The sequence below is a fragment of the Bombyx mandarina genome, chromosome 13 (assembly GCF_030267445.1).
Source record: "Bombyx mandarina strain Sakado chromosome 13, ASM3026744v2".
NCBI lineage: Eukaryota > Metazoa > Arthropoda > Insecta > Lepidoptera > Bombycidae > Bombyx > Bombyx mandarina.
Window position 1 is genome coordinate 6,792,760 of NC_143220.1, and position 27,520 is coordinate 6,820,279.

At 36.3% G+C, this 27,520-nt stretch overlaps 1 protein-coding gene across 2 annotated transcripts in view; it reads right to left on the reverse strand.

The window, feature by feature from the left end:
- Ten-m (teneurin transmembrane protein Ten-m) overlaps window positions 1–27,520 on the reverse strand; it is a 774,430-nt gene that overhangs the window by 593,088 nt on the left and 153,822 nt on the right. The window contains exon 1 of one of the 2 annotated variants that reach the window (XM_089732317.1): window positions 21,511–21,797. The exons of the other annotated variant lie outside the window; for it this stretch is intronic. The gene's annotated coding sequence lies outside the window, so the exon portion shown is untranslated. Of the gene's footprint in view, window positions 1–21,510; window positions 21,798–27,520 lie in introns of those variants that run through there. 2 annotated transcript variants of the gene reach the window in all.

Below are 27,520 nucleotides of genomic sequence, written 5' to 3' on the forward strand. Positions count from 1 at the left end.
AAAATCTTCTTTTTTGTTTTTGTATTTTATTTTGCTGCTTTTGATGTTGATTGCTGTAGTTGCTTTGGTTCCTTTTTTGTTTTATTTCGGGTTTTAAAGCATTTTAAATTTTCTAGCACACTTAAATGCAAACTTACTGCTACCCTTTTGCGTTGAGTGTGGTCATAAGTCGCATGAACCCGATCTATTGTGACCGGTTTCATACCTTTGTATCTTTAATTTGTCAAACGTTTTTTTATTTTACTTTATTTATGACGAGATTTAGTCTTATCAGTAAAAAAATGGTAAGTGATAGGTTTTCCCATCTTTACAGGATAAATAAGCAAAATAAAACGAAAAAAATATAATATAAAGGGAATCAAAAATTTTATGTGAAAGTAAGTATGGTCGGGATTTCGACTACTAGGCGACTACTAGTAATAAATTTATTGACACCGCATATTTTAAATTCAATTCTAAAACTTTATGTGCGATAAAATATAAAGGATTTTCTTGGAATACAGGGTATTTTTTATACTACATTAAGTAATTCTAAAAGATGAGAACACTTGTAAGCATAAATCTCTAAAAAGGGATTAAATGAATGAATCTTCATAAAATCGAGGCGCTTTGAGAAAATATTTTCCTATTTAGACTATATATCATATCCACGATCGATATATAACCCTCAATGAGTCATCTTTCATTGCAACCAAATTGATCTATCTATTAATACTCGAATATCCAGGGGGAAACTAGTTAATATATATTTCTGACTATCCCCTCAATATTACCGTTACGTTATGGCAAAAACGTGGAATCCAATACATTAAGAAGATTTTGTGTATTGTCTGTCTGTATAATCTAAATTAGTTTTGTCAGTTTACAATTCACAAGAAAATCACATTAATGGCTTTCTGAATTACATATTACTTTCTGCAATTTACAGACTTACTAGAAATCTATAATTAGTTATGATTGTAATAGAGCCAGTTCTATTTGCGCGATTATTATTATAATTTGACTATTGTGTCACACAAAGGGCCTTGTCAACAACACTAATCCATATGTTAAAATATTCAGTCGATAATTTCGATTGTAAATACATCATTATAATATATTCTTCATTATTTTCTAGCTCAGACTTTTTTTTTATTGCTTTGTTAGGTAGCGACCTCACGGCCCACCTGGTATTAAGTGGTTATCGGAGCCCATATACATCTATAATGTAAATGCCGCCACCCACTTTGAAATATGAGTTCTAAGGTCTCAGTATAATTACAACAGCTGCCTTTCAAACCAAAATGCATTACTGCTTCACGGCAGAAATAGGTACCCATGCGGACTCGCAAGAGGTCCTACCACCAGTAATTACGCAAATTATAATTTTGCGGGTTTGATTTTTATAACACGATGTTCCTTAACCGTGGAAGTCAATTATGAACATTTAAGTACGTATTTCATTAGAAAATTTGGCACTTGCCAGCGCGATTCGAACACCGTTGTATCGCTACATACAAACGCACAGGACGTCTTATCCTTGAGGCCACGATGAATTCAAAATCTAGCTGAAGTTGATAAAAAATGACATTGCAAGTTTTGATCATGAATCACGAGTCAATGCGTCGATGAGGGCGAATCTAAGACAAATAATAATAAACTAAACTTGATTGTAGTTTTTACGTTTTGTTGACTTTTTTTTTGAGATACGTCTCCACATTAACCAATCACATTTCCCATTAAATCTTCCGTAGCTTTCCTGCACGTGGTACTAGGTGTAGGACGTGTCAAATATAGATTGGGACTAAAAATACTACAGATTAGTACATTATTACTATCGAATCACTACAACCTTATATCTTCAAGTCTGTGGCATTGATCTTACCTATGTATGATTTGTTAAAAATCGATTACAAAAAAGGGAACTATTGCAAAAGAATATTATTTATATTACAATGCTTGTTGCTAACGTGAAATAAAACCTTAGATTACGTGACCTGCCTAGACAAGTAGACACCCAGCATAAAAGTAAGTATAACGAATTTTCAGAAATTCGGGTTTTAACAAAAACCTTTCGAAAAATAAAATTGTACTAAATATTTTTCGAAGTCCTTCTACATTGTATACTTCTATTTTACATTCTCATTAGTCAGCATTACATGCAATAGTAGGTGCTATGTGATGAAAACTTAATCTATTTAACCATAGATACGATTAATGGACTGACGATAATCTTCTAGCATCCAGGCAGATAGGGCGAGGGATTATATTGAATTTAATCAGTGGTATCCACCACAACCCTAATGAAATCAATTTCATTGGTTGAACGGTAATCCTTGACAGGGTTTGACTCCGGTTTAGATTGTGCAATATTTGTGTATGCACTGTTAGTTTTAGGAACATTTTACCTTACACTAGGAGATCAGTAGGCTATCATAAACACAGTTGACAGTTGGATATGCTTTTTGTACAATACTGGAAAAAAATTTTTTTACTTTTTTATTTAAATAAGTACTGCCACATCACAAACATCTAACATTGAAAATAAATTTAAACTATTTAATTTATGGCCTGATGCATGTGAAAACACTGGCGTACATAGCATTGGAAATTCATCGGCTCGAAAATGGAATACAATAATAATAATAAAAAAACAGTACTATTTGTTGACTAAAAGATACTTTTTTATTTATTGGCATTAGACTTTTGTGAGCCTGTACTGATTTGCGTCAGTGCGCTGCTTGTTTTTTTTTTTTTTTTGACCAGATCATGGCCTACTGGAAACTTACTGGAACTCATACACATCATCAAAACATGAATGTCGCCACCCATTTTAGATATGAGGCCTTACTCTGAATTGTACAGTATCATGTCTGTCACAGCCATCAGATCAGAACGCATAGAAATGTGTATTGAACTGTCCATGAGTGCGGGCTCAAAAGATGCTCTAACATCAGTAATTGCATATTTTTGCTGGTATTATTTTTATTACAATTACTTAAATATATCTCGTAAGGAGCTCATCTGTATTTGGTTTAAAAATTTTGGTGTCCACTGCGGGATTTTCATATTGGCATAGTCGCATCGCATACGATTACATCGGCGTCTTATCCTTTGGGCCACGATGATTTCAAAATGTAGTTATTCCTAGAAATTTGTGAAAAATGAGTTATAAGATTTATTAGGTGGTCACTGCTCCTAGAGATACCTTTTCTCGACGGTATGCACCTTTGATTAATCTATTCTAAAAATACCTATACCTATTCTCTTAATATGAATTTAGCCGCTCTTCCAGTTTATTGGAAATCCATTTTTAGCTTTCGTTTCAAAGTTTTCATCCAATGAATCTGATGAATTACTTTGTACAACATTCGCGACCTCAGAATCTGAGCTTGAAATTAAAAAACTTATTTTTTAGAATTTATTATTTAAATAACTTTAAGATATTAATAAATAATATTAGTAGTAGAAATTTGGCAAAATTCAAATGTTGTAAGATCACAAAAAAACTTCATTACTAAAATAACAAGAGTCATATTAACTATCAAAAATAAGCTTTCATAGAATATTTGCAAAAACACTATCATTACATGACATTAAAAAAATCTTTACAAAGCCGTTAGTAGCAATTGTTAGGTGAAATCATTAAAATGGTAACATTATAATATAAGGGGGCTCTTTTATAATAGGACTCTTATTTGGGGTCCCTTTGTGTCGGTATATGCTCTGGGTAATTTACAGAACATTACGTAGGGACGAACACATTACAGGGTTTAGTTAAACATAAAGAAATGTTCAAATGTGTCTTGCAAATTGTATGCCTGTTGACAGGGTAGCAGTATTTATCGATATAGCAACGTAAATCGTAGACTAGGTATTGTTAGTAGATGTAGGAGAAGTGATAGTATTATTCTCAATCTTCTGTCTGGAGTTCACATACGATTTCAGTATCAAATAGTAATAGTAGTATATAATCATCAATATAATAATAATATAGTATATAATGTAGTATATGTATATAATATGGTATATTATATAGTTTAAAATAGTAATAGTTTCAGTATCAATATAACAAATAATTGTAGCCTTAATGGTGACTGTTGGAATATTTCGGTATACAATATATAGATAAAAAAAATATAACCATAATTTTTAGCGTGGAATATTAAAAAAACTTACGGCCACATTGTACTTAATCAGTTAACAGAGTTCATGGGAAACACAATTTAAGCTGAGCGTATAATTAATTTGAGGTCCAATTTTCTATTGCATTTCATAACAGCTTACTTATACAAACATATGTGGAGTACTACTTCCATTTCTAGACTAGAGCTCCTAAACACCAATTATTTTCATCTGATTCCATTCCAAAATATTTTCATCTGGTTCCATACCGATGAAGTCCATTCGATTTATCACTAATCCCGCTTGGGTTGCTTAGAACCTCTGGGTCCAAGAAGAGAAATTGGTTCTGTCTGCGTTTTGTGATGGGTTCCATAAGGAGTGCTCAAAGTCTAATTTAAAACTGTAGGGTCACACACACACATGCTTAATAACGTACGTGGCGTGTTACCTGGCTACGTAATGCAAGGTGTCATCTTCACCATTCCACTCTTGTGGGAAAAGGATATTGGGACGACAGTCCAGTTGTAACGGCCGTACAGCGAACACAGTTCCACTTAGATGGCTTAATAAAACTGTATGCACCTATTGTATTTTCCGTAAATATACAAGTGTGTGAGTTAACAACGACTTTCATGTACAACAACTGGGCTCATCCTAAATAAACTATTATTTCCAAATGTTTTTATTGTTTACCATAAAAAAAAAACACATTCCGAACCAAATCACAAATTCTCTAAGGATCAAATTATCTTACGAAATTATTACCCTTTAAAAAACTTCACCCTTAAAATATACAACTAAAAAAACCTTATTATATTGCAACCGAATACGCGTTTAGAAAAAATAGAATAGTTTTTTTTTTTCTTCCAAAATTGGCCTCGTCTCAAATTAGCTGAGTTTTAGGGTTACGCGACTTTTGTCAGTGGAGCTGAACGCTTGCCGTTGTCAACAGGAGGGTGGTGCACCCTAAAAACTAGTTTTTTGTGAACTACATACTTACGTTGTAAGGATGGGATTATGTCGATATCAAGGTTTAATTGGTTTCATCATCGGCCCACAGTTCTCCACAACTGGACATAGATAGGCCTCTCACAATTTAACCCATTGAGTCTGATACTCCGATCTCCTCATTAAGATCTTACCGACCATCCTATACAAGTCTTTACTCCACAACTGCTACTGAATTTCTCGCCGGATCTTCTCAGTGGGTCGCGTTTACGATCCGGTGGTAGATTCTGCAAAGCACGGCGCTTGCTGGGGCTTAGCAACATCGTTTGAGGTTGAACACAAATTTGAGCCTCGTGAGCTCAACTACTAGTTAAGGTTACGCTGATATGGTCTCTCTAGACCATCAGCCTAGGTAGGAAAAAAAAGAAGTCCTAATTATTCTTTTCGACAAAGTAATCGTGTTCTCACGCTTTCTTGCTTGTTAAACGTTATTTATTTGTTAATACTCAGATTGATGAACTAACTTATTACCTTCTGATGTTAAATAGTTACTGGAACGCGTAAACAGTACAACGAGTAAGCCGTTACTAATCTTAAGACATGAGGTTGTTTTTTTGCCCTTGTAGACAGATGATTATACGGCCCACCCACGGTGAGTGGTTACCGTTGCCCATGGACTTCAGCAATACCAGAGGCAGAACCAAGCCGCTGCCTACCGTATAAGTTACCGTTGAAGACTTAATTGTATTATAAAACGGCTGTTCTACCCATTTAGATTGCATTCAGCATAACTGCTTCGCAACGGTATAGAGGAAAAAGGTTGATTTACATTTACTATACCCGGCTGATGGGGAGATTGGCAGTACCTACCCGTTCTGGCTCGCCGTCAGTATTTAGTCTAATTTATAAATTTGGCCGGTTTGATTTCAGTTAGACAGCTCTGATTTCTGTTGTTCCCTCACCATAAAGGTTAAAACGTATTTAACTATAACCTAAGATTACTTCAAGTCTAGTTGTGGAAATTTTTAGTTAACGCTTCATACGGTATTCGGCTCAATAATTTATCGACAATATCCCCGCACTAAAGTTAACACGCGTTAGGGATGAGCCAAATTGATTTTAACACAATAACGTGAGCTGTATGGTCGACCCCTATTCGTACTGTTGCTGACATGACCAGCGATCTGTCATACACGTCCAGCCCACTACGTAGTCAAACGCTTGGTAAAAATTACAAATGGACGATTATAATCTATTCGAAAACTATTTTATTTTATTTTGGCGTATCATGGCGTAGCTGTACTCATCAAACTATACACAAGATTCCCGATTAAAATAGTTAAAATACCATTATTCATAGTACTACAATGTACTGACAATTAGCTATTCATAGGAAGTCGATTCTTGTTCTGTTTTCGTTTGTTATTTCTTTTATTGCTTAGAAGAGTAGACGAATTCACAGCCCACCTGGTGTTAAGTGGTTACTGGAGCCCATAGACATCTACAACGTAAATGCGCCACCCACTTTGAGATATGAGTTCTAAGGTCTCAGTGTAGGTACAACGGCTGCCCCACCCTTCAAACCAAAACGCTGCTTCACACCAGAAATAAGTATCCGCGCGGACTCACAAGAGGTCCTACCACCAGTAATTATGCAAATTATAATTTTGCGGGTTTGATTTTTATTACACGATGTTCCTTAACCGTGGAAGTCAATCATGAACATTTAAGTACGTATTTCATTAAAAAGGCTGCCCCACTCTTTAAACCGAAACGAATTACTGCTTCATGGTAGAAATAGGCGGGGTGGTGGTACCCGTGCGGACTCACAAGAGGTCCTGCCACCAGATTGGCAAAGGTCTGCTAACCATTCATATTCTGACTACTCTACCATATATAGTTCTTTCAAACGAACCACAATTGACTCAAACGGTTTTGTAAAATATTACTTTTATCAAAATTAATAAATTAAATAAAAGCCGTTCCCGTAATTGTATAAATTTATAAAATTATCAGAACTAATTTTCATCCTAAGAAAAGGTATCAAAACTGGCAATGTCAGACGTATAAGAATATCTCTTGTATTTCTTGAAATAATTTCTTAAATTTTTATTTTAAGCAATGTCAGACCTACTCGCATAAGAATACCTCTTGTATTTCTTGAAATAAGTTCTTAAATAATATATTTTAAAGATAATTTTAAAATAGCCTCCTCCGAATCGTCTTTACACAAACGAAGCGCTTTAAATATAACAAATAAACATTTTCGGCTCAAATGTTTTTGCTTAAACAGTCCAAAGTAATAGAACATTGCTTAAGAAAGGGGAACGTTGAAATTTCGTACTAACAGAGGTTAAGGCGTTCGTTTCCAATACTTCCTACTTATGACACGATTTATTTTACAATAATTCATTTAATTAACTTTTCATTTTCCCAGAAAGTTCTATCTTTTGCTCTCTAAAATAACTTCTTGCCCTTACCCCCCATTAGGCCCAAACCCTATGCAGCATGTTAAGAGGACAGGTTCAGAGGAGGGTTTGGGTATGAGCTTACTACCCGTCACCTCCCTAATGCCATCCCTCCGTGGATTACATCTCCAGCAGTGTGTCGGGTAGCCATCACACAACGCAAGATATTTTAAAGATGCCTGAATCTCGCTTACGACATTTTCAAGATAGGTTTGCATATAATATACAAGTTCCGAACAAAAATTCGGACCGTCATGCCGAACAATGTCATCCGCTCGGTGGAAAATCTTCTCTCTATAGTTAATCCTTCCAAAAGTAGTATATTAATTGTAGCGTGCTGTAAGGAGCTACTTTTTCTGTTTCCTCTTTGTGTTTCTTTTACATCATCCCTTTTTTATTCTGTGATTTAAATTTTATTATTATAAACATCTAGACTAAAATTTACATTTCCAAATATGAAAAAGATGAAATTGTAACATTTTATTTGTGTTCTATGTTAATGTCAAAATTACAATAAAGTAATTTAATAAACTGTTGCCAATGTCAAACTCATTAATACCATACAAGGCTTTTTGAAAAACTAATATATTATTATGGCGGTGCTTAGGCACAAATATGGCACCTCTTCTTTAGTAGCATACTAGATACCACCAAAAGTAACAAAGAATTTCTAGAAATAAATAAATTGTCGAATAAACGAAAATTCGATAGCTCGCTTAGAACCACCAGCTTACGATGTAATTAGTAAAAAAATCGTATCGTATCTAGCAATGGAAATGCGTTAAGCACAACGATCCTTGTACAAATATTTGCGTAGCAGAATCATCCGGGGTAAGTCGACGTCTCTATGTAATATCGTGATGGATGATGTCGATCCGCCATTTTGACTTACCGTTGCTTCGTGCCAACTGCCGCTTTAGAATAAATATGAATTGTAGGAGTAGCTAGGTTTTTTGGGCACAGTTAAACAAATGACTTAGGCCGAGAGAGACGAGAGAGATTAAGATAAGAAGATAACGAGAAGATAGCCCACGTCTCTTAGAGAAATATGGGCTATCTTCTCTTGAGATCTATTCTGATATATATTTTTAATTCTATTGTCTTAAATAGAATATTCTTATATATTTAAAACGAGAAGAAAATATAGTCATACTTTAAAAACTATAGGATTTAGAGACTGTAATGTCTAAATTCTCTACATAATTCTTACCATCAATAAGTCGCATGAAGGTCTAGCGCTACTGTTCAATTTATGCTACCAAGCAGACGATTTTTTTTTCTTTTGTTGTAAATGCGCCACCCACCTTGAGATATAAGTTCTAAGGCCTCAGTATAGTTACAACGGCTGCCCCACCCTTCAAACCGAAACGCATTACTGCTTCACGACAGAAATAGGCAGGGCGGTGGTACCAACCCGCGCGGTCTCACAAGAGGTCCTACCACCAGTAATTACGCAAATTATAATTTTGCGGGTTTCACTTTTATTACACGATGTTATTTCTTCACCGTGGAAGTCAATCGTGAACATTTGTTGAGTACGTAATTCATTAGAAAAATTGGTACCGGCCTGGGATTCGAACACAGGTGCATCGCTCAACACGAATGCACCGGACGTCTTATCTCTTAGGCCATGACGACTTCCGACCACGAATTCCTGTCTGTGGCCACTACCTAAGACACCCTAGGCCCAAATATCTCGAAGTTGACAGAGTGACATCAAAATTGTTGTGCTTTGATCACGGTAAATGTCCAAAAACAGACGATTCTTGAGTAATAAATCATTTTTTTTTAAAGTTAAAAATCCCATTTTAATTTCGGATATATTTTCAGAACCTCTCCTATATTCCATGCTATACGTGGTTACTAAAGTACATATTTTAGTTATTCAAACTAGTACGTTTTAACGTTGAAAATTTCATGTTCCACACTGTCGCAGCGCAGCCAACCGTAAGCTGTAACTCGCAGAAACGTCGCGAGCAAATTCGCTAACCAGCATAATATTTCAAATACATTCAAACAACCTTTGTGAGATAAGGCAATGTGGATCTACCGCGTTCAACTGTATATTTAAAGGGCACTGCTGGTTTTGCTTTCGCGGTAACCAGATGAGTTCACGCCTATTTAATATTAAGTGAAACTTGTATTGAATGTTAACTTTTCAGTTTCAGTACAAGTTCAATTTTAGAACTACAGAAGATTGTGAATAGTTAGATTATTTTTTAAGTAAAAAAATAGTGATTATTTATTTAACAACAGATGTGCTCTACGCTTAGTCCTGTGTTTAGTGTGTCTATCTATCGTCTATTTATCTTTCAGCTAAGAGATGTCCACTGCCCGATATAGGCCTCTCCCAAGCCTCACCATAAGTCCTGCACTGCCTATATCCAGCGAATTCCTGCGACCCTCAAAGGGCGTCGATTCGCATTGTGGGAGACCTACTTACGCTACTTCTTCCTTGTTTTTCCCTACCTGTTCTAGTAATCTCGAAGGGTTATACTAGATTCACCGAACTAGTAGGTGAGCTTACGGGGCTCAAACCTCACGTCGTTGCCAACACTAACCCTAGTAAGTACAGTTCTTCGCAGAATCTACCACTGGATCGGATGAGAAGATCCGACGAGAAACTCAGTGGGCTGTGTCTGTGGGTTAATTTACTTGCCGAGCCCTTTATCGCAAGCGACTGGTTCGACGAGAACAATGACCGGTGCTTGAGGTACCTAAAAGCACCGTTAATTTATTGGGCTACGTTTTCCGCCACTGGGTCGCCACTAGAGAACTTTTCGGTCCCTGCGACCATCTATTCTACGAACAATATGCCCTGTCCAGTACTAATTCAACGTCGCAATCTCTTAAGCTATGTCGGTTACCATGGTTTACCTACGAATCTCCTCATTACTGATTTGATCGCGTAGAGTAAATCCGAGAATAGCCATCTCCTCCGTTGGTTTGAAGAGGATAGGCAAATAAGGAGTTTCTTCTGTTTTAGAAAATAATGAAACATTTGTGTTTTTACGTGATACTTGGCTGGTACGACGCATTGTGAGTCCGCGGCGCTAACTCTCATGCTTCGCTTTTCTGCCGCGACAAATTCATGTATTACAAGTTCGAAGAATCTGGCTGTTATCTGTTTTAAAATACATATAACATCTAACATAATACATATAACATCGTGTAATAAAAATCAAACCCGCAAAATTATAATTTGCGTAATTACTGATGGTAGGACCTCTTGTGAGTCCGCGCGGGTGAGTACCACCACCCTGCCAATTTCATCCGTGAAGCAGTAATGCGTTTCGGTTTGAAGGGTGGGGCAGCCGTTGTAACTTACTTGAGACCTTAGAACTTATATCTCAAGGTGGTTGGCGCATTTACGTTGTGGATGTCTATGGGCTCCAGTAACCACTTAACACCAGGTGGGCTGTGAGCTCGTCCACCCATCTAAGCAATAAAATAAAAACATATAATGGAGACTTTAACCTTATATCTCAAGGTGGATTCCATTGGCTTTGATATCTCTAGAAAACCACTCATTCCGAGTTGAATCTTGAGTTAGTCTCCTAATTTAGAACAATAAGAAAATAATTTGAACTTTACTGACAGTAATTTTCTCGATATAGAGTAACTTAATGCGTAAATGAAGAAATGGAATTCAGGAGCTATCACAATAAATCCGAAAACAGAAACGGCATTGATGCCATCAAATAGTAAAATTTATAAGAAATGAAATGAGATGACGGGACTATTCTGTAGAGGTTCGGAAATAAATTTTGTGTATAAAAGAGAAGTTACACTTCTTTGACGTCAATCGAGTTAACCTTTTTATAATGGCTTTGTTTATTAATATATAATTTTATTCACGGGAAATATCTAATAGTATGATTTTTTTTTCAGTTTAGAAGGATCACTTCTAAAATTTTTATAATAACTTAATCGTAAATATCTCATTATTTATTATTACTACTATTGCTTGCACGGGTAGGTACCACCATCCCGTCACTTTTTGCCATAAAATAGTTATAATTCGCATTCCGGCTACCAGCATGAAACATTCGTATACTATACCAATTACACCTTTAACTTAATCTTAAGGTGAGTGGCCACATTTACGATGTGAAGTCTGTGAGCTTCGGTAGATACTTAACATCAGATGGGATATGAACTTGCCCGTCTATGCCTTAAAAAATACTATTAAAGAGTTTAGATGTTTTGTTTGCAACTTAAAAAAATATCTACTTCGTCGCATAATAGGTAGATGAGGATTACCTTACCTATTTGGTATACCTATTACAAGATTAGATGTATGATTCTATAATTTAGAGGTTCGTTCCCACTTGTTCATTAAAATTTTAGAAGTTCGTTTCCACTTACGACCTTTTTTCATTAAAATTTAAATAGTTTAGACACACCGAGTTCTTCCCATACTTGTTCGAGCCTACAGGATTTTTTTTTATTGCTTAGATGGGTAGACGAGCTCACAGTCCACCTGGTGTTAAGTGGTTACTGGAGCCCATAGACATCTACAATGTAAATGCGCCACCCACCTTGAGATATAAGTTCTAAGGTCTCAGTATAGCTACAACGAGCCGAAACGCATTAGCCTTAACAGTAATTGTGAGTTTCTACATAGTTTGTATATCGAATGGAGCAAAAAGAATAATGAAATGTGTGTGATTACATTTTTTTTTTAAATCCATCGTTCCCGAACTAATATTATTATTGTTATTATGAAAATTATAATTTTTTAAAGACCGCCATCTTGTCTCCAAATCATACAGAATCACGTCCGAATGAAACAGCAGAACAATCCAGAATACACCCTCATAACTCCAATCATGTAATGGAAGTTCCCGATCCGCTGCACCATTCATGTCAATACGTAAAATGAACTAAAATATATTTTTATACGTGTATTTCATATGTCTATTACGTGTACGTGTGTTGATTCAACATTGGAAACCGTCAGACCAGAATTTGATTTTCGATCGGGGATTTCATTTCCCGCGCATACATTATTTATTTTATTGAAGCTTTTTTTATTGCTGTATCTACAGCAATGCAGCGATCTATAAAATAGTTACTGGACTAAGCATTATAACGATCACCATCACCTTGGAGAATGACGTCAAAATCTCAATTGTATTGCACAGCCACTGCCCCACCCTTCGAATGGGACTCATAATTGATTCACTGCAACGACAGGGATGATAGCGAAGACTGGTTGGATATCGCAATTGATTGAAATAATACTCAAAGTATACTGCTGCCACTTCTCCTTTAAGTCACCTTTTAAGACACACACGGGAAGGGATTGGGAAATATTTTGAATAACCAAACTCCTAAAAGTGTTAGGTAAAGAATTTTTTAAATATTATTGACTCGTTTCGCACGGTGGATGGACACAGATTCGGCGTTATTGGCGCCACAATCACAGAGCCTTTGAATTCGTCTATCCGAGCCCTGTGATACCTTACTTGTTAACCAGTCTACCAGGGGTACAATAATTCGCCACTGGATTGCTCTTCCAAAATACACGTGTAGAGTAGCTAATAGTCTTCTTAGGTCTTTCTCACCGCTTCCCGAATTTGAAACACTGAAAAAGCCAGGATTCAAGGCAAGTCATCATCCTGTCCTCCGACTTAATCGTGATCGGTTAATGCAAGAGCGGTCCTATCCAGCCAAGTGTTACGACAAAATAACCCAGAGCTGTCGAGTTTCACTCGCCAAGATACATATTTCCATCAGCTCTCCTACACAAGGCAGATCACGAGTGTGTGTTCCTCTGTCTCCAACTCACATCCACAGTGGACCTTTCTGCACTCAAACGTACTCAGGCATACCTGAGCCCACGTAATCAGAGCAATACGCATTTACAATTGAACGAATTGTTCCACAGATATTTATTTAACGATTTCGAATCAGTCATTCAGAATAAAACCCGCTTCGATTATTCGGAAGACCGCCTTTAAAAAATATTTCTTTAAGCTGAAACTGAGCAGCTTTAACGCTTTGAACCTACAACCACTATCAGTCTCCATTAACTATGAGATAAAAATTTACGATCCGTTCTAGACTCTCTAACAGCGGCTATATGATTAATGTTCTCAAACTGTAGCTCGGAGCTCCTGTATTGAAATATTTAGAGTAATTTTTATTTTCAGATTCTTGTAGGTATCAAAACGTATCTGGGTCAATGTTTGAGGTTCGTGAGCACCGACCAATACGTACATACCTAAATTTATGCACTAGCATTTGAACCAGCAAATTTCGTAACTCTCTACATGAGTACATCAGACGTCTTAACTATTTCTTTTGTCCTCATAGAGCAGTAATGTATGAAGTTAAAATAGCTTCGTGATACCGACCCGTTAAGGCACAAAGACTCTTGTAAGTCGTGCATATTTTCAGGATACTTCAAATACACCACACATGCGGCTTAAGACACAGAGAAACGACTATTCCCGAAGTATTTTACTAGTGGCACTAGGGGGAATATCACCATCATGCCTAATTCTACCGTGAAGCAGTAATTGGCTTTAGTATAAGGAGTCTATTTGGTAAATACTATAGTCGTGGATTCGACTTTTTGTCTCAAGATGGGTGGTGGTGTTCACTTTGTAAAGTTTATGGATAGCTATAAAACCACTTTAGTATGTTCAAAACTGTTACTATCACTATATACGTAGATATAGACCATCATTCAAAAAATATTTTTATATCATTGCCCATTTTATTCTAATGGATCTGTCAGACACTTTTAGTTCTTATCTGATATAACTAAGACATTAAATAACACAATATGATATTCAGTAAGAAACGCCGTGATATTTGTAAATTAATTTTCCAAGACAAACGAATTTTGGCTGACTGCTTCAATTAATATGTCAGTGAATACCGATTTAATAACGGTTCATGAATCACCAATTATTATGCATGAATTAGTAGACGTATATATTTAGAGATTGCGTTGCGATCATTTATGGTCTGCGATTTGTCGTTTCGATTTTTGTGAGTTTGCAAAGATGCGTTCCATTGAAACAATAAAAAATTTAGATGCCTTTTTTTACTCGTCGACTGTCCCCAAATTGGTATTTCTCCTGCATTATATACACAACTGCAAACACGTAATTTATTTTATTGTCATTGTAGGCAGATGATCATGCGGCCCACCTGATATTAAGCTGTTAGCATTGCATCGTAGAGCCGGAGGATCCAAACTGTCCGTGAGAAAGGGATCCGAATGACCCTCTTCTGTATTTAGTCTCATGGAATCTCAGCCGTGAGGTGGGGGCAGTTTCCCGAGCGCTATGACATGTTCTTCTTCAAACGAGGCGTGTGGAGAGTATTAAGCGGTAGGCAGCGGCTTGGCTCTGCCCCTGGCGTTGCTGAAGTCCATGGGTGACGGTAACCACTCACCATCAGGTGGGCCGTATGCTCGTCTGCCTACAAGGGCAATAAAAATAAATAAAAAAAAAACCACCCAAGATCAAACCTGCTTTGCTTTGGTAAGCAAAAGTCTGCTCAGGCACAAATTACCGCTTCGCTCTGTTGACGAATCCCAGAATTCATACACGAGACAGCACCCAGACCATTTAGTGCGAAGAAGGACCCTTTTGTCGTGGTGTCGCAATTCTAAGGAATATTCCTGCAACCTTTCACGAGAATTGGGATACTTGGGGTCGACGCTCCGAGCGATGTTCAATTTCGGAGTCATTTGGAAGTTTCCATCTAAAATGTTTTTTTTTATTGCTTAGAATGTTGGATGAACTCACAGCCCACCCGGTGCTAAGTGCTTACTGGAGCCCATAGACATCTACGACGTAAATGCGCCACCCACCTTCAGATATAAGTTCTAAGGTCTCAAGTATACTTACAACGGCTGCCCCACCCTTCAAACCGAAACGTATTACTGCTTCACAGCAGAAATAGGCAGGGTGGTGGCACCGACCCGCGCGGACTCACAAGAGGTCCTACCACCAGTAAACATATATGTATGTACCTAAAATTCATTTATATTTAAAAAATCGTATATTAAGCATCGTTGACTGTGAATCGATGATTGCATTCCCGTAGTGGCACACCAACAAAGATTACACGGTATCATATTTGCACAGAGCCGTTACGCACACAAACGTACACGCTCCGTATATTGGAAATGTTCTCGACTTGCCATGTTATTGCTGATTGATTAGTATCGATATAGAGCTTAGTTTGTGTACGCACAGGAGTATATGAAGCCCTCATACGCAAGTGGTCAAACAAGCCGCTAACCTACTAAGCGAGAATGCAAACATCAAGAGCCAATGATAAAAAACCTATGTCAATTGTAAATAATATTTTGTTCATCTAAAAGGCAGAATAAGACAGATGTACTCGTGTCTTCGTCTAGTGGAATACGTATTTAAAGCGTATTCACAGATAACTTACAGCGGTGCTTCGCAAAGTGGAGCCCACGCCCCACAAAGGGGCAATTTGATAGTTAAGGGGGTAATCGCACTAAATTAATATAGAAAATCTGTATTAAAATTATTTTGAATTTGAGTTGCAGTTTTTTATTATATGTTTTGAAATATTACATAATGTGGTTGGTGCTTTGATAACAATTTCATATTGATTTCTTCCTAAAACCTATCATTTATGTTTATTATGTTGAAAAAATAATTTTTTACTCTTAAAAATGATGTATGGGAGGGCATAAAAATTTAGAAATGTTACAGTGGGGCATGGCACAAAAAAGTTGGGAAACACTGTCTTACACGATGAACGAATAACGTCGTGTAATAAATACGAAATCCACAAAATGTATAATTTTGCATTATTATAGGTGTTAAGACATATTATGCAAGAATAAACAGATAGGTACCGCCATCATGCCTATATCTGTCGCGAAGCAAGATTTCCGGTTTGAACAGTGGGGCAATCGTTGCACATGGTGGATGGCAGTATTTACGTCGTAATGCTCATAAACTCTTATAAGCTCTTATAAAGCCTTTAATAATAGGTGGGCAGTGTGGTTATTCACTAATATAAAAAAAAAACCGTCACGCTTCTGTTTTTTTCATTCTTAATTAAAATTTATGAGTCATTATGGCTGTGATATTATAATACTCATTAATTGATTATCACTTGAACTTCATGTACCATCCTTTTGATGTGATCGTGTGAATAATTTAAAGAAATATGTTCAGGTCTCGCTCGGTACAATAACTGGGAGCACACCCAGCTATGGTGGCCGATTAAGGAATCATTTGTCAAACGCACGTGCTCGTGACCATGATGGATGCATGGGAAACAACACCTCGTTCGCCTTAACGTTGGCAATACATAATAAACTGCTTCCAATTCTGCCAAAACTCGAATATTTGAAAGAGTCAATCATTCATTTCGTACATGAGAAAATGTTTTTTGGCGAATTCGTTCGAAGTGGTGTTTGTTACATTCAAAAGGCGTGTATTTTGGAAAAAAGTTTCTTATGGGATGATGCGAAGGGGTACCCATAATAACCGGGAAAAAACGTCCGTAACGTAAGATTTTTATTAGTAATGCACATAGTGTACGACTTAACTTTGTAACAGCGTACAAAAATAACATATTTTTTATCATTCATTGATCACGATCTCAGAGCGTTCGTTTGCGCAATACACTAACTCTTTTGCAAACAACCGAATGACCGTGGGTTGTAGCGGAACCTCCAGTTTTATTTTCTTTATACCCCGAATATAACTTAAAATTAATATTTTTATAATAAGGAACTTCGTTCCTATCCAGTGTCCCACGACACCACACATCTTTTTTTTTAAGATGCTCATGATCTAAGTTGATGCAACGACATATTCAGCGGAGCTATACGTTGAATCACAAAATTACAACAAGGTTTCAAACGCGATCGATACTTCCGATCCAGTAACCACTTAACACCAGGTGGGCTGTGAGCTCGTCTACCCACCTAAGCAATAAAATGTAAATAAAAATAAGACTTAAAATGTTCATTAATTCTTACGCGCTAGGATTCGGGACAAATAATAAAACTGCTGAAGTGCAAATTAATACTGTATTAACACTTAGAATACTTTAAAATTCTCAATTCACTTCTTCTGCTTCGCTTCAGGTGATCCGTTCGCTGTTTCGCTTCGAGTAGTTCCGATAACTAACTGCAACGCTTTTATAATCGATACGACATCCCTAGATATATCGAGAGCATTCTGGGCAAATCGAGTAGCTTCAATGTGTATTTCCGCTACCTGACAACAGACTGTGCTGTACTTCTCGAGCGCTCTCGGCGTTATTAGTTCTTTTGATATTCGTTTCGGCTATTCGACGATAGATGGCGTTACTCTTACAGGCGTAATAGTTTATTACTGGAAAAACTTTTTAACAACAGAGAAATGCGCGTGAATTTTTCATCCAAAATGTAATCCTACCTAAGTTTCCCTGAAGAGACTGGTGTCTTAAACGGCCTGATATCGAACTGAAAATATATTAATACAACTAAAAGTAGGAGTGTAAATCATGAGATATACTTGAAACTACGGCGTCGATGACGCGTCCTCTTCATTCACTGTCCACTTGTGAGCTGGCGACGATTCAAATACGCTCGCGTAAAAAAATATATTGATATCGAAATAATTGAATATAAATTTATCCATATTTTTTCAGATCCAAAAAAACCTGGAACTAGTTAATTTCGAAGAATGGTTATTGAAATTGGAATTTCTAAGTGATAAAAAGTTTATTAGGCAATAATTTTCCTTAAAGCATTTTTTTTTCCTACCTATGCTGATAGCCTTGAGGGGCTATTTCAGCTTCACCCTAACGTGTGTAGGTGAGCTCACGGGGCTCAAACCGGAGTGTTGCTAACACTGACCTTATCAAGAGCAGTGCTTCGCAGAATCTACCACCGGATCGGAAACGCGACCCACTGAGAAGATCCGGCGAGAAACTCAGTGGGCTGTGTCTATAGGTTAGTTCGCTCGTCGAGCCCTTCGTCGCCAGCGACGGGTTCGACGAGGAAAGCCTTAAGAAAAAGGCCCTCGTTATAACGCGTCTCTAAGCCGAATTTAAACATAAAAGAAAGTACATAACAGACCTGCGTTCACATACATTGAACGATGAAGGAGTAGCATTGTGGAATTAAAATCGAAACTTATAAAGGTGCACTATTATTGGTGTGGTATTGTGATCTGAAAGTTGTACCAACACCCATAATGATTATCAATACCTCATTTCTCAGGTATTCACGCGATTCATTGCGATATCCATTACTAATGAAATAGAAAAGACGATTTTTTTTTATATTTTTAATAAAATACAAATGTTGTTGGCACGACTGTACTCTTTCACGCATTCAATTATGTTCGTCTATACGTCTTTTTCTATCAATATCAAACAAGACAAGGACAACAAATTTAATCTTTAGACGTTGATATTTTAAAGAAAAAAAAAACAACGTATTCAGAAACCGGATGCTCTTTATTTAGCTTCAGAAAAGTTTTCGTTTATTTGTGATTATTTGGAACAAACAGTGAGAATCTTTCGGAATTAATTCGCAGAGGTAATAACAGCTTTACAAGTTTTAGTACACTATAGCATTATATTGTTGTGCCGCGTATTTCCACATTGTAAGCGAACGTTGCGCTTTAAAGATAAAAGCCTGGTGGGAGCTTGCGGCCCACCTGGTGTTAAGTGGTCACTGGAGCCCATATACATATATCTACAACGTAAATGCGCCACCCACCTTGAGATATAAGTTCTAAGGTCTCAGTATAGTTACAACGGCTGTCCCACCCTTCAAACCGAAACGCATTACTGCTTCACGGCAGAAATAGGCGGGGTGGTGGCACCTACCCGTGCGGACTCACAAGAGGTCCTACCACTAGTAAATTAAAACCATTTAACTATTTAAACTATTCTTGGATCCCCTAAATCCTGTGACTGCGGCTCGAGTAATCACTCATATCTATCAAAGAAAACTAGAATTACACCATCAAATTCACCGCAATATGGCTGATTGCCAACAAAACTGAGGGTACGTACCGAAAATAATAAACTTACTCCCGTTTATAGGGTTTAATTAATCCCGGGAAAACGGGAATGCGTCCTGGGAATATTTATCGCCATAATTTACGAGATCCCGGGGCAAAAAGAATACAAATACGGTATAATGCGGGCCAAATTAGCCCAGAACTCCGTTAAGGAAATAGTGTTGTGTCATTTTTAATCAGACATTCGTTTTGTGCGTCCGACATTACTACATATTCCTATTCCATAATATTGTTATTTTATATGTAGAACATACAGAATAATATAATAAAATTTTATTTAAGTATTTTTATCTAAGAAAGGAAATGAGCTCTCGTACTAGTGGTTATCCATGATGATCTTTAATCAATTTGAAGAGGAAAACAATTGGTAATTTAGCTACTATCTCAATGCTCAATGAAATCCTTATTAAATGCTTATTTCTATGACCTTAAGTTATGATTTTCTCTTGAGTCATGAGTGTACGAAACACATCAATACCTTGATGTCCAAACAAAGATGCAAAACTGCGACCGGGAATCAAACTCAGATCCTATAGAACAATAGTCACATAAAGCAATGGACCGATCAATCTAAGAGGAACAGTTAATAAGCGTCATGCTAATAACATGGTCCAAAGAAGTTGAATTATCATTTCCGATTTGGTTGAGTTCTTAAATGAACATAACTGAAAACCAAGTCACAATTATAAATTACACATGTTAGTAATAATAAATCTTAACGTTCTTAACACACTCGACTTCAAAAAAGTTAACAAATGGACATAAGTCATCTTAATAAATCTAAATGTCATATGAATAATATGGCCCTTAACTGATATGAAATAAGGTTGGAAATTAACTCGAGCTTGAAAACAAAAGTACTTGATACTTGGCGTGCTGAACTTCAAGTTCACGGATGTTATGCTATCAGAAGATGGTATTTTAATCTTTATTGAAATGTAGTTAGGGTTGAAAATTTCAATAACTTTTGTGGTTTGTTACAAACTAATATATAATAACTGGTAGAGTTAAATATCGAATAATACAAGCAACGTTGCAAGTTGATGTTCAAATCACCGACAATGGATCGCGACAATGTATACAATCAGTGGAAATACATATTAAGCGAAAGAAATTTTGTTTGTTTGTTCAGTCCGGTCAATTTAGAAAAAAAACAATCCAAAAAAATATTTTTTTCATATTATTATGTTATAACAAAATATATTATTATGCTCTGTTCTGTCATTTCATGATGATCAGTCGCGTAGTTACGATTTGAAAGCGTAACAAACAAACAAACTTTTTGGATTTATAATATTAGTGCATATTTAGATGAACGGAATGCTTTTTTTTGCTTCAGAAATATGCTGACTTCGCTAATCGACGAGTTCGGATTCCACATAACTGCAGTATTAAGTTTGAAAAAATAATAATATATACATAAGATTTAAAGCTCAAGCTGTCCTAAGAATTGAACCAATTTGGAACATAAATTACGAAATTTTCACAAAAACGTATCCTCATTTTCATTTGTACGAGATTTGATTAAAGATTTTTCGTTTATATTTATTTATTACTAAAAAGAAATCGGGCAATAAAATGTTCTTTAATACGATTTAATTTAGTTGTTCGATTGCTTCACGATATTTTTTGAAAATATCATTATACGAGATACGAGATAAAACAACAGACTATAAAAGGATTAAAATTTTAGAAAAAAAATCGGATTATTTATTTTGTAAGGAACACTCTCTTGATGATCCGTACTGCGTTGCGATTTGGTTCGTAAACAGCGAAAATCGTGGTAAATTTTAGAGAGTAATGTCTCAGGGTTCGATTGATAGTATTGAAGAATAATCAATAAACAGAATCAGTAATAATTGATGTTTTAAATATTAATTTATTGACGTAAAAAATACAATCTCTCTGCAATTTCTGGCACTAAAGGCAAAAAAAATTGGAAATTCACTTACCGTAATACACTAAATCTAAATTACACAAAAACTACAAAATCACAACCAATATTGATGCTAATAATAACTACCTAGAAAAATATGTACACGACACGTCAAAGTCAGCTGTGACAGCCGTCAAACGTAACGTAACGTCTGCCAAAACAAACGTCACTATCGATTTTAAATTTAGAACGCGTTCTAAAATGAATCTTAGAAAAATAAAATTCAGAGTGACGTTTTTACTTTTTACGATCGCGCGAGGCAAAGGCTTTGCAGGCACCCGCCCAGCGTCGCGACAGCCGGTGAACTACCGCCCGCCCTGGTTCGTAGCATGCATTTTCACATGCTGAAAATTTTATTCAGCTTTTCAAGACGTTATCTGGCGAGCTTCCGAAGTTTGTCGTACTTAGCAAGTTGAAGAGTTGATTCCGTTTAATGAATGTGTTTTAGCGCAACGTAAACTTCAGTTTCCTTGAATAAGCGTTCAATAAATTCTGTTTTAAGTTATTATATAAATCGATTTTAGTGTATGCATAAAAATCAATTAAATGATTAATCGGAAAATATATTAAATTTCAATCGTATATTTTCTGCTAATTAAGGTTTCAGGACTCTGGTGTCATTAATCAAGATATTTTATGGCATGAATATTAATTAAGTACACCGAGTTATTGGTATTAGTACTAATAGTTTGAAAAAGCATTCGAAAGAGGTGAAACACTTTATAAATTAACTTACATTATACATATGTCTTGAGAGGCTATTTTTATTCCTTACCTGGTATTTGCATTGACAAAAAATATGCATGAAAAGAAAATAGACGAAAATAATGTAACGGAACTAACCACAGTACTTAGTTAAATTTTTTAGAGTTTAATTAATATCATCTTTTAATTTATTTATTTTTTTATTGCTTAGATGGGTGGACGAGCTCACAGCCCACCTGGTTTTAAGTGGTCACTGGAGCCCATAGACATCTACAACGTAAATGCGCCACCCATCTTGAGATATAAGTTCTTAGGTCTCAAGTATAGTTACAACGGCTGCCCCGCCCTTCAAACCGAAACGCATTACTTCTCGGCAGACATAGGCATCTTTAAAATATAATTTAAATACAATTCTTCAGTGTCTGCAACATATAAATGTTTAAATATTACAAATTGTAATGAAATAATAAGAAGGTAAATTTACAAAAAAAAAAAACTAATATAAATTACAGACCTGACCGTTTTATTCTGATAGGCAGAAAGCGTTCGTCTTTACAGTAGTAGCTCTAGCTATCTGTGTAAGGTCGGAGGTTGGTTCGCGTGACCAGCCCCGACTCCATCCATCACTCTGATAGCATGGATTTATATGGACATTTGAATTTGCAAGTAAAATACGTTTCATTCAACGAGTTTTTCAATTTCACGTCTAATTCTTACAAGACACGGTTTTTATTTTCAGGTGGAGCGACTCTACATTCGTAGTCCACGGGGCTAGCGCGATGTGGTCTCCGATCGATTGGTCTTGAGACTCGAACTTGAAATTTTAGAGGACTAACGACTTCCAACAACACATTTAATGGCCGTCTGGTGTAGTGGTAGGTGACATGATCACTACACAAGGGGGTCGCGGGTTCGAATCTCGCCAAGGGAAAATATATGTATGATAAATATAAAATGTCTTTTCCAGGGTTATGGATGTATATTAAATATATGTATGTGTATAATAAAAATCTTACATTTATTTCCGATATCTGGTACATGTAACACAAGTTCTTTACGAGCTTAGTACGGGACCAGTTAACGGGGCGTGATTGTCAGTAAAAATAAAAAAAAAATAAAAAACAAAAAAAATTGAATGGAATGTATTCAAATACTAACGAATATACTCGAATACGTGACATATTGAATGAATCCCTTCATACAAAATACTAAAATGATATTAGTTGATTTATTAACAATGAATAAAAATAAATATTCTGAATTTATTATTGTTATTAATGTATGTTATTAATAAGGAAGTCTGAAAGTGGCACCTGTGACAGAGAAACTAAGAAGTGCGCGTTTGGGATGGTTTGGACATGTGATGAGACGAAATGAAAATGAGGTTGGTAAGAGAGTGTTAACTACGAATATGGAAGGATATAGAGGAAGAGATAGACTTAAGAAGAAATGGACGGATTGCGTGAAAGACGATATGTGGAAGAGGGAAGTGAGCGAAAAAATGGTATATGGTAGAGAAAACATGTTGCGCCGACCCCAGGTGACTGGGAGAAGGGCATTTGAATGATGATGATGAAATATTCTGAATTTAGAGATGTGCATTTTAATTTTAGATTATAATAAAAAAATACAAATTCCTCAAGTAAACCTTTATGGGCATTTTCAAATTGTCATGATTTTACCAATTCGGATTCGGAATTTTATCCGATAGCAAAAAGCTCAGGGCTCACTCGTTTTTAATATGGCAATATACGGTATTCACATCGCGATAAAAAAAATATTTATTTTTCATACTATCTGTGTCATTAGAAATAGTTCTAGTGATATGACCACATTAGTAAGTAGTGTGGTAGTGTCATTTGTCCCAGGGTCTAATTTCAAAGCTACTTTTTTCCCTACCTATTCACCGGTAGCCTAATAGGCTAATCCAGCTACGCTCCGACGGGTAAGGGAGCTCACGGGCTCAACCTGAGAGAATTAGTTAACACTAGCCGTAGCAACAGCTAGAATCTACCACCGGATCGGAAGCGCGACCCACTGAGAAGATTCGGCGAGAAACTCAGCGGGCTGTGTCTATAGGTTCGTTCGCTTCGTCAATTACGACGACGAGTTCGACGAGGACGGTGACCGGTGCTTGAGGGACCTAAAAGCACCGAAAATGAATCCGGGTGATTCGACAATACATGCTTCGGACGACAGTGACTTTGCGTTGCCTCGTAGCGTTCAGGTAAGTTCAAACCTACGTACTACCCACTAAAAGCTTTCTCATTAACATAGTCATTACGAAGCTATACCATAAATTTTAAAATTTCCAAGCTAAATATAAACAGCAAGTATGTGATTGTAATTTATTAAATAAATACATCCATAAAATATAAGACTAGAATCTATCATGGGTTCGTATGGTGATTTGGATGTTTGTCCCGCCACAAAACTAACCACGCGTAGCTTAACGAGGCAATTAAATGCTTAATAAACTGTTGAGCTTTGAATAAAACTTAACTGCATTGACATAATAACTTTACCTCCGAGAAAAACGTACGGTCCTTTCTCTAACTGCACCCAAACATGTTTTTATGCATTCACTTTTTTGATAGCCCAAAATCTCGTCAGATGATATTGAAGAAAGCAAGAAGAATATATTGAAAAATGCGTCGACAAACACAAGAAATAATAGTATTCAATGGCTTTGTCTTTGCCTGTTTAGATAGGTAATAAAAACAGAAAATAATTTTCAGAAGATGGAAAAACGATCCGTCTTTTTGCATTTGTTTTACTGGTGGTAGGACCTCTTGTGAGTCCGCACGGGTAGGTACCACCGCCCTGCCTATTTCTGCCGTGAAGCAGTAATGCCTTTCGGCTTGAAGAGTGGGGTAGCCGTTGTAACTATACTGAGAACTTAGAACTTATATCTCAAGATGGGTGGCGTATTTACGTTGTAGATGTCTATGGGCTCCAGTAACCACTAAACAAAAAATCTAAGACAGTTGAAGAAGTACCTTAATCTAGTTTGCAAGCAAAAATAATAGTAAGGAGCATATTGTCAGTTGACCTGGTACTACTGTTTCGACCTCAAAATACGTTTCTGTTTGAGGACTGTCACGGTGTTAATAAAAAAACAATTTTAACAAATACTTCATGTCGCAAGTATTCACGCTGTAGTGGCTATAAGTTCCTGCACTGTTTGCCTAACGCGACTACTCTAAAAATAATATTACATCCATGCCCGATCGTATGCAAATCTTGCGATAATGAGTTGCGTGCGATAACAACACATTTGGTTCACTTTAAAATATTATAATAGTAGGTAATTAAACTGGTTCTTACATTCCTATAGAATAGCTTGAACCTCAATATAACGATGTTAAATTATCCCAACAGAGTAAATAGAGTGAATATCACCTCCCGCCTCAAGACATGTGACGTATGTCTTAGTTAAATCGTAGTAATGGCTTTCGTGCCTAAAAACCGTCTCTCTTCTAAATTCTTCCAGCACCATAATGTACCACCATTCCTTCGCGAGGAGAGTTTAACCGCTTAACTGACTATGCACGTCATTTCGGATCCTCCCGATCCACTAACGGTGCTTTTAGGCATCTCAAGCACCGGTCATCGTTCTCGTCGAACCCGTCGCTTGCGACGAAGGGCTCGACGAGTAAATTAGCCCACAGATACAGCCCACTGAGTTTCTCGCCGGATCTTCTCAGTGGGTCGCGTTTCTGATCCGGTGGTAGATTCTGCGAAGCACGGCTCTTGCTAGGGTTCGTGTTAGCAACGTCGTCAGGTTTGAGCCCCGTGAGCTCACCTACTAGTTAAGGTTACGCTGAAATAGCCCCTCAAGGCTATCCGCTTAGGTAGGATAAAAACAAAAAAAACTGAATATGGGCGGCAGTATCTACATTGTCTATATATTACAGTAGCCGTTTACCATCAGCTGATGCTTCTTAAGATTATCTTCTCAACTACAGTCCAATAATTGAAAAGTTTTGCCCTAAAACAGACCACAGTGTAATATGCATTATTTTATTTACTATATCTTTCATTCTTCCAATCCACATTATATAACCCATCAAATTGGACTTCAAAATTCACATGATTGCGTCATATATTTGCCAAGCTAGATTACTTGAAAAATCACTAATACAATCACAATTTATAAATTGAGTAATATGTGTGTGGAGTAACAAAGAGCCCTTATACCATCATCTCTTGTTTTATGGGCAATTAAAATGTAGCTTAACAGACACTCGTTTGTCTTAATAAAGTCTTGGTAAAACGAGAAGCGATGGAATAAATGCAGCATTTTATCCATCAAGAGTTAGGAGCAAGTGTAGTGAACTGAAGCATACCGTGGTTTTCTTCTTGAGTTCATTTGTTTCTTAATATACATTTTTTAAAGCTATTGTATTCTCTCTGATATTTGTGATTGTGTGAGTGTGAGATATTTCTGATGGTTGTGTGAGTATAGACACAATTAAAATGACTTTAATGGTTTCGCGTGTTTTTTTTAATTGTTAAATTGAATGTAAGGAAAAAGAAACATGAATGTCAAGATACTATATATGTATTAACTTTAACTTAATTGTTTTACACATAATTTTATTCGTTAAACATTTATATAAAAACCCACACACTGGTCACTTTGAAAAATAATTGAACAACTCATTTTAACAATGTTCTTATATCCTAAATTTAAACTTGATTCCAAAAGATGAAATTAGTCAAGAACACGATTCACAATGTCGGAGAGGGATTAAGGCATTACTAATTTGGTTCAAGAAATAAAAAATAAAAAATGCCAATATAAATTGAATCCCGGGCAAGTTGATGCCTAACGAGACATGTTAGTTGTAGTAAATTGTGTAACATGGATCGTTAAAAACACTTTTTTAGGATGTGGCTTTATTGACCCAGTTTTCACCGGTCTGTTGATAGCTGATCTGACAAACCCATCTGGTTTAAATAGTTACTGGTCTAAGACGCAACGACGTAAATACACGTCTTGGGCCTTAAGTTAAAGTTTGTATTTTAATTAAGGTCTCTTCGACCATTCGACCTGGAATCAGCGTACAGGAATAGACTGGGTCAAGGTACTTACCCGTATAGGCTTACTATCAGCCCTACCACCAGTAAATTATAAAATTATAAGTATTACGGCTTTCATAATGCTATAATAATATGTATAAAACTTCATTCTGGAAGCTGTCTCACCAATAATAATAAAAACTGGGAACAAATTAAGCACCATTATCCGGCTCCAAATTAAGATTCCGTTTGTTATGGTTACCAGAGACTGACCACATACATACTTATATACCATC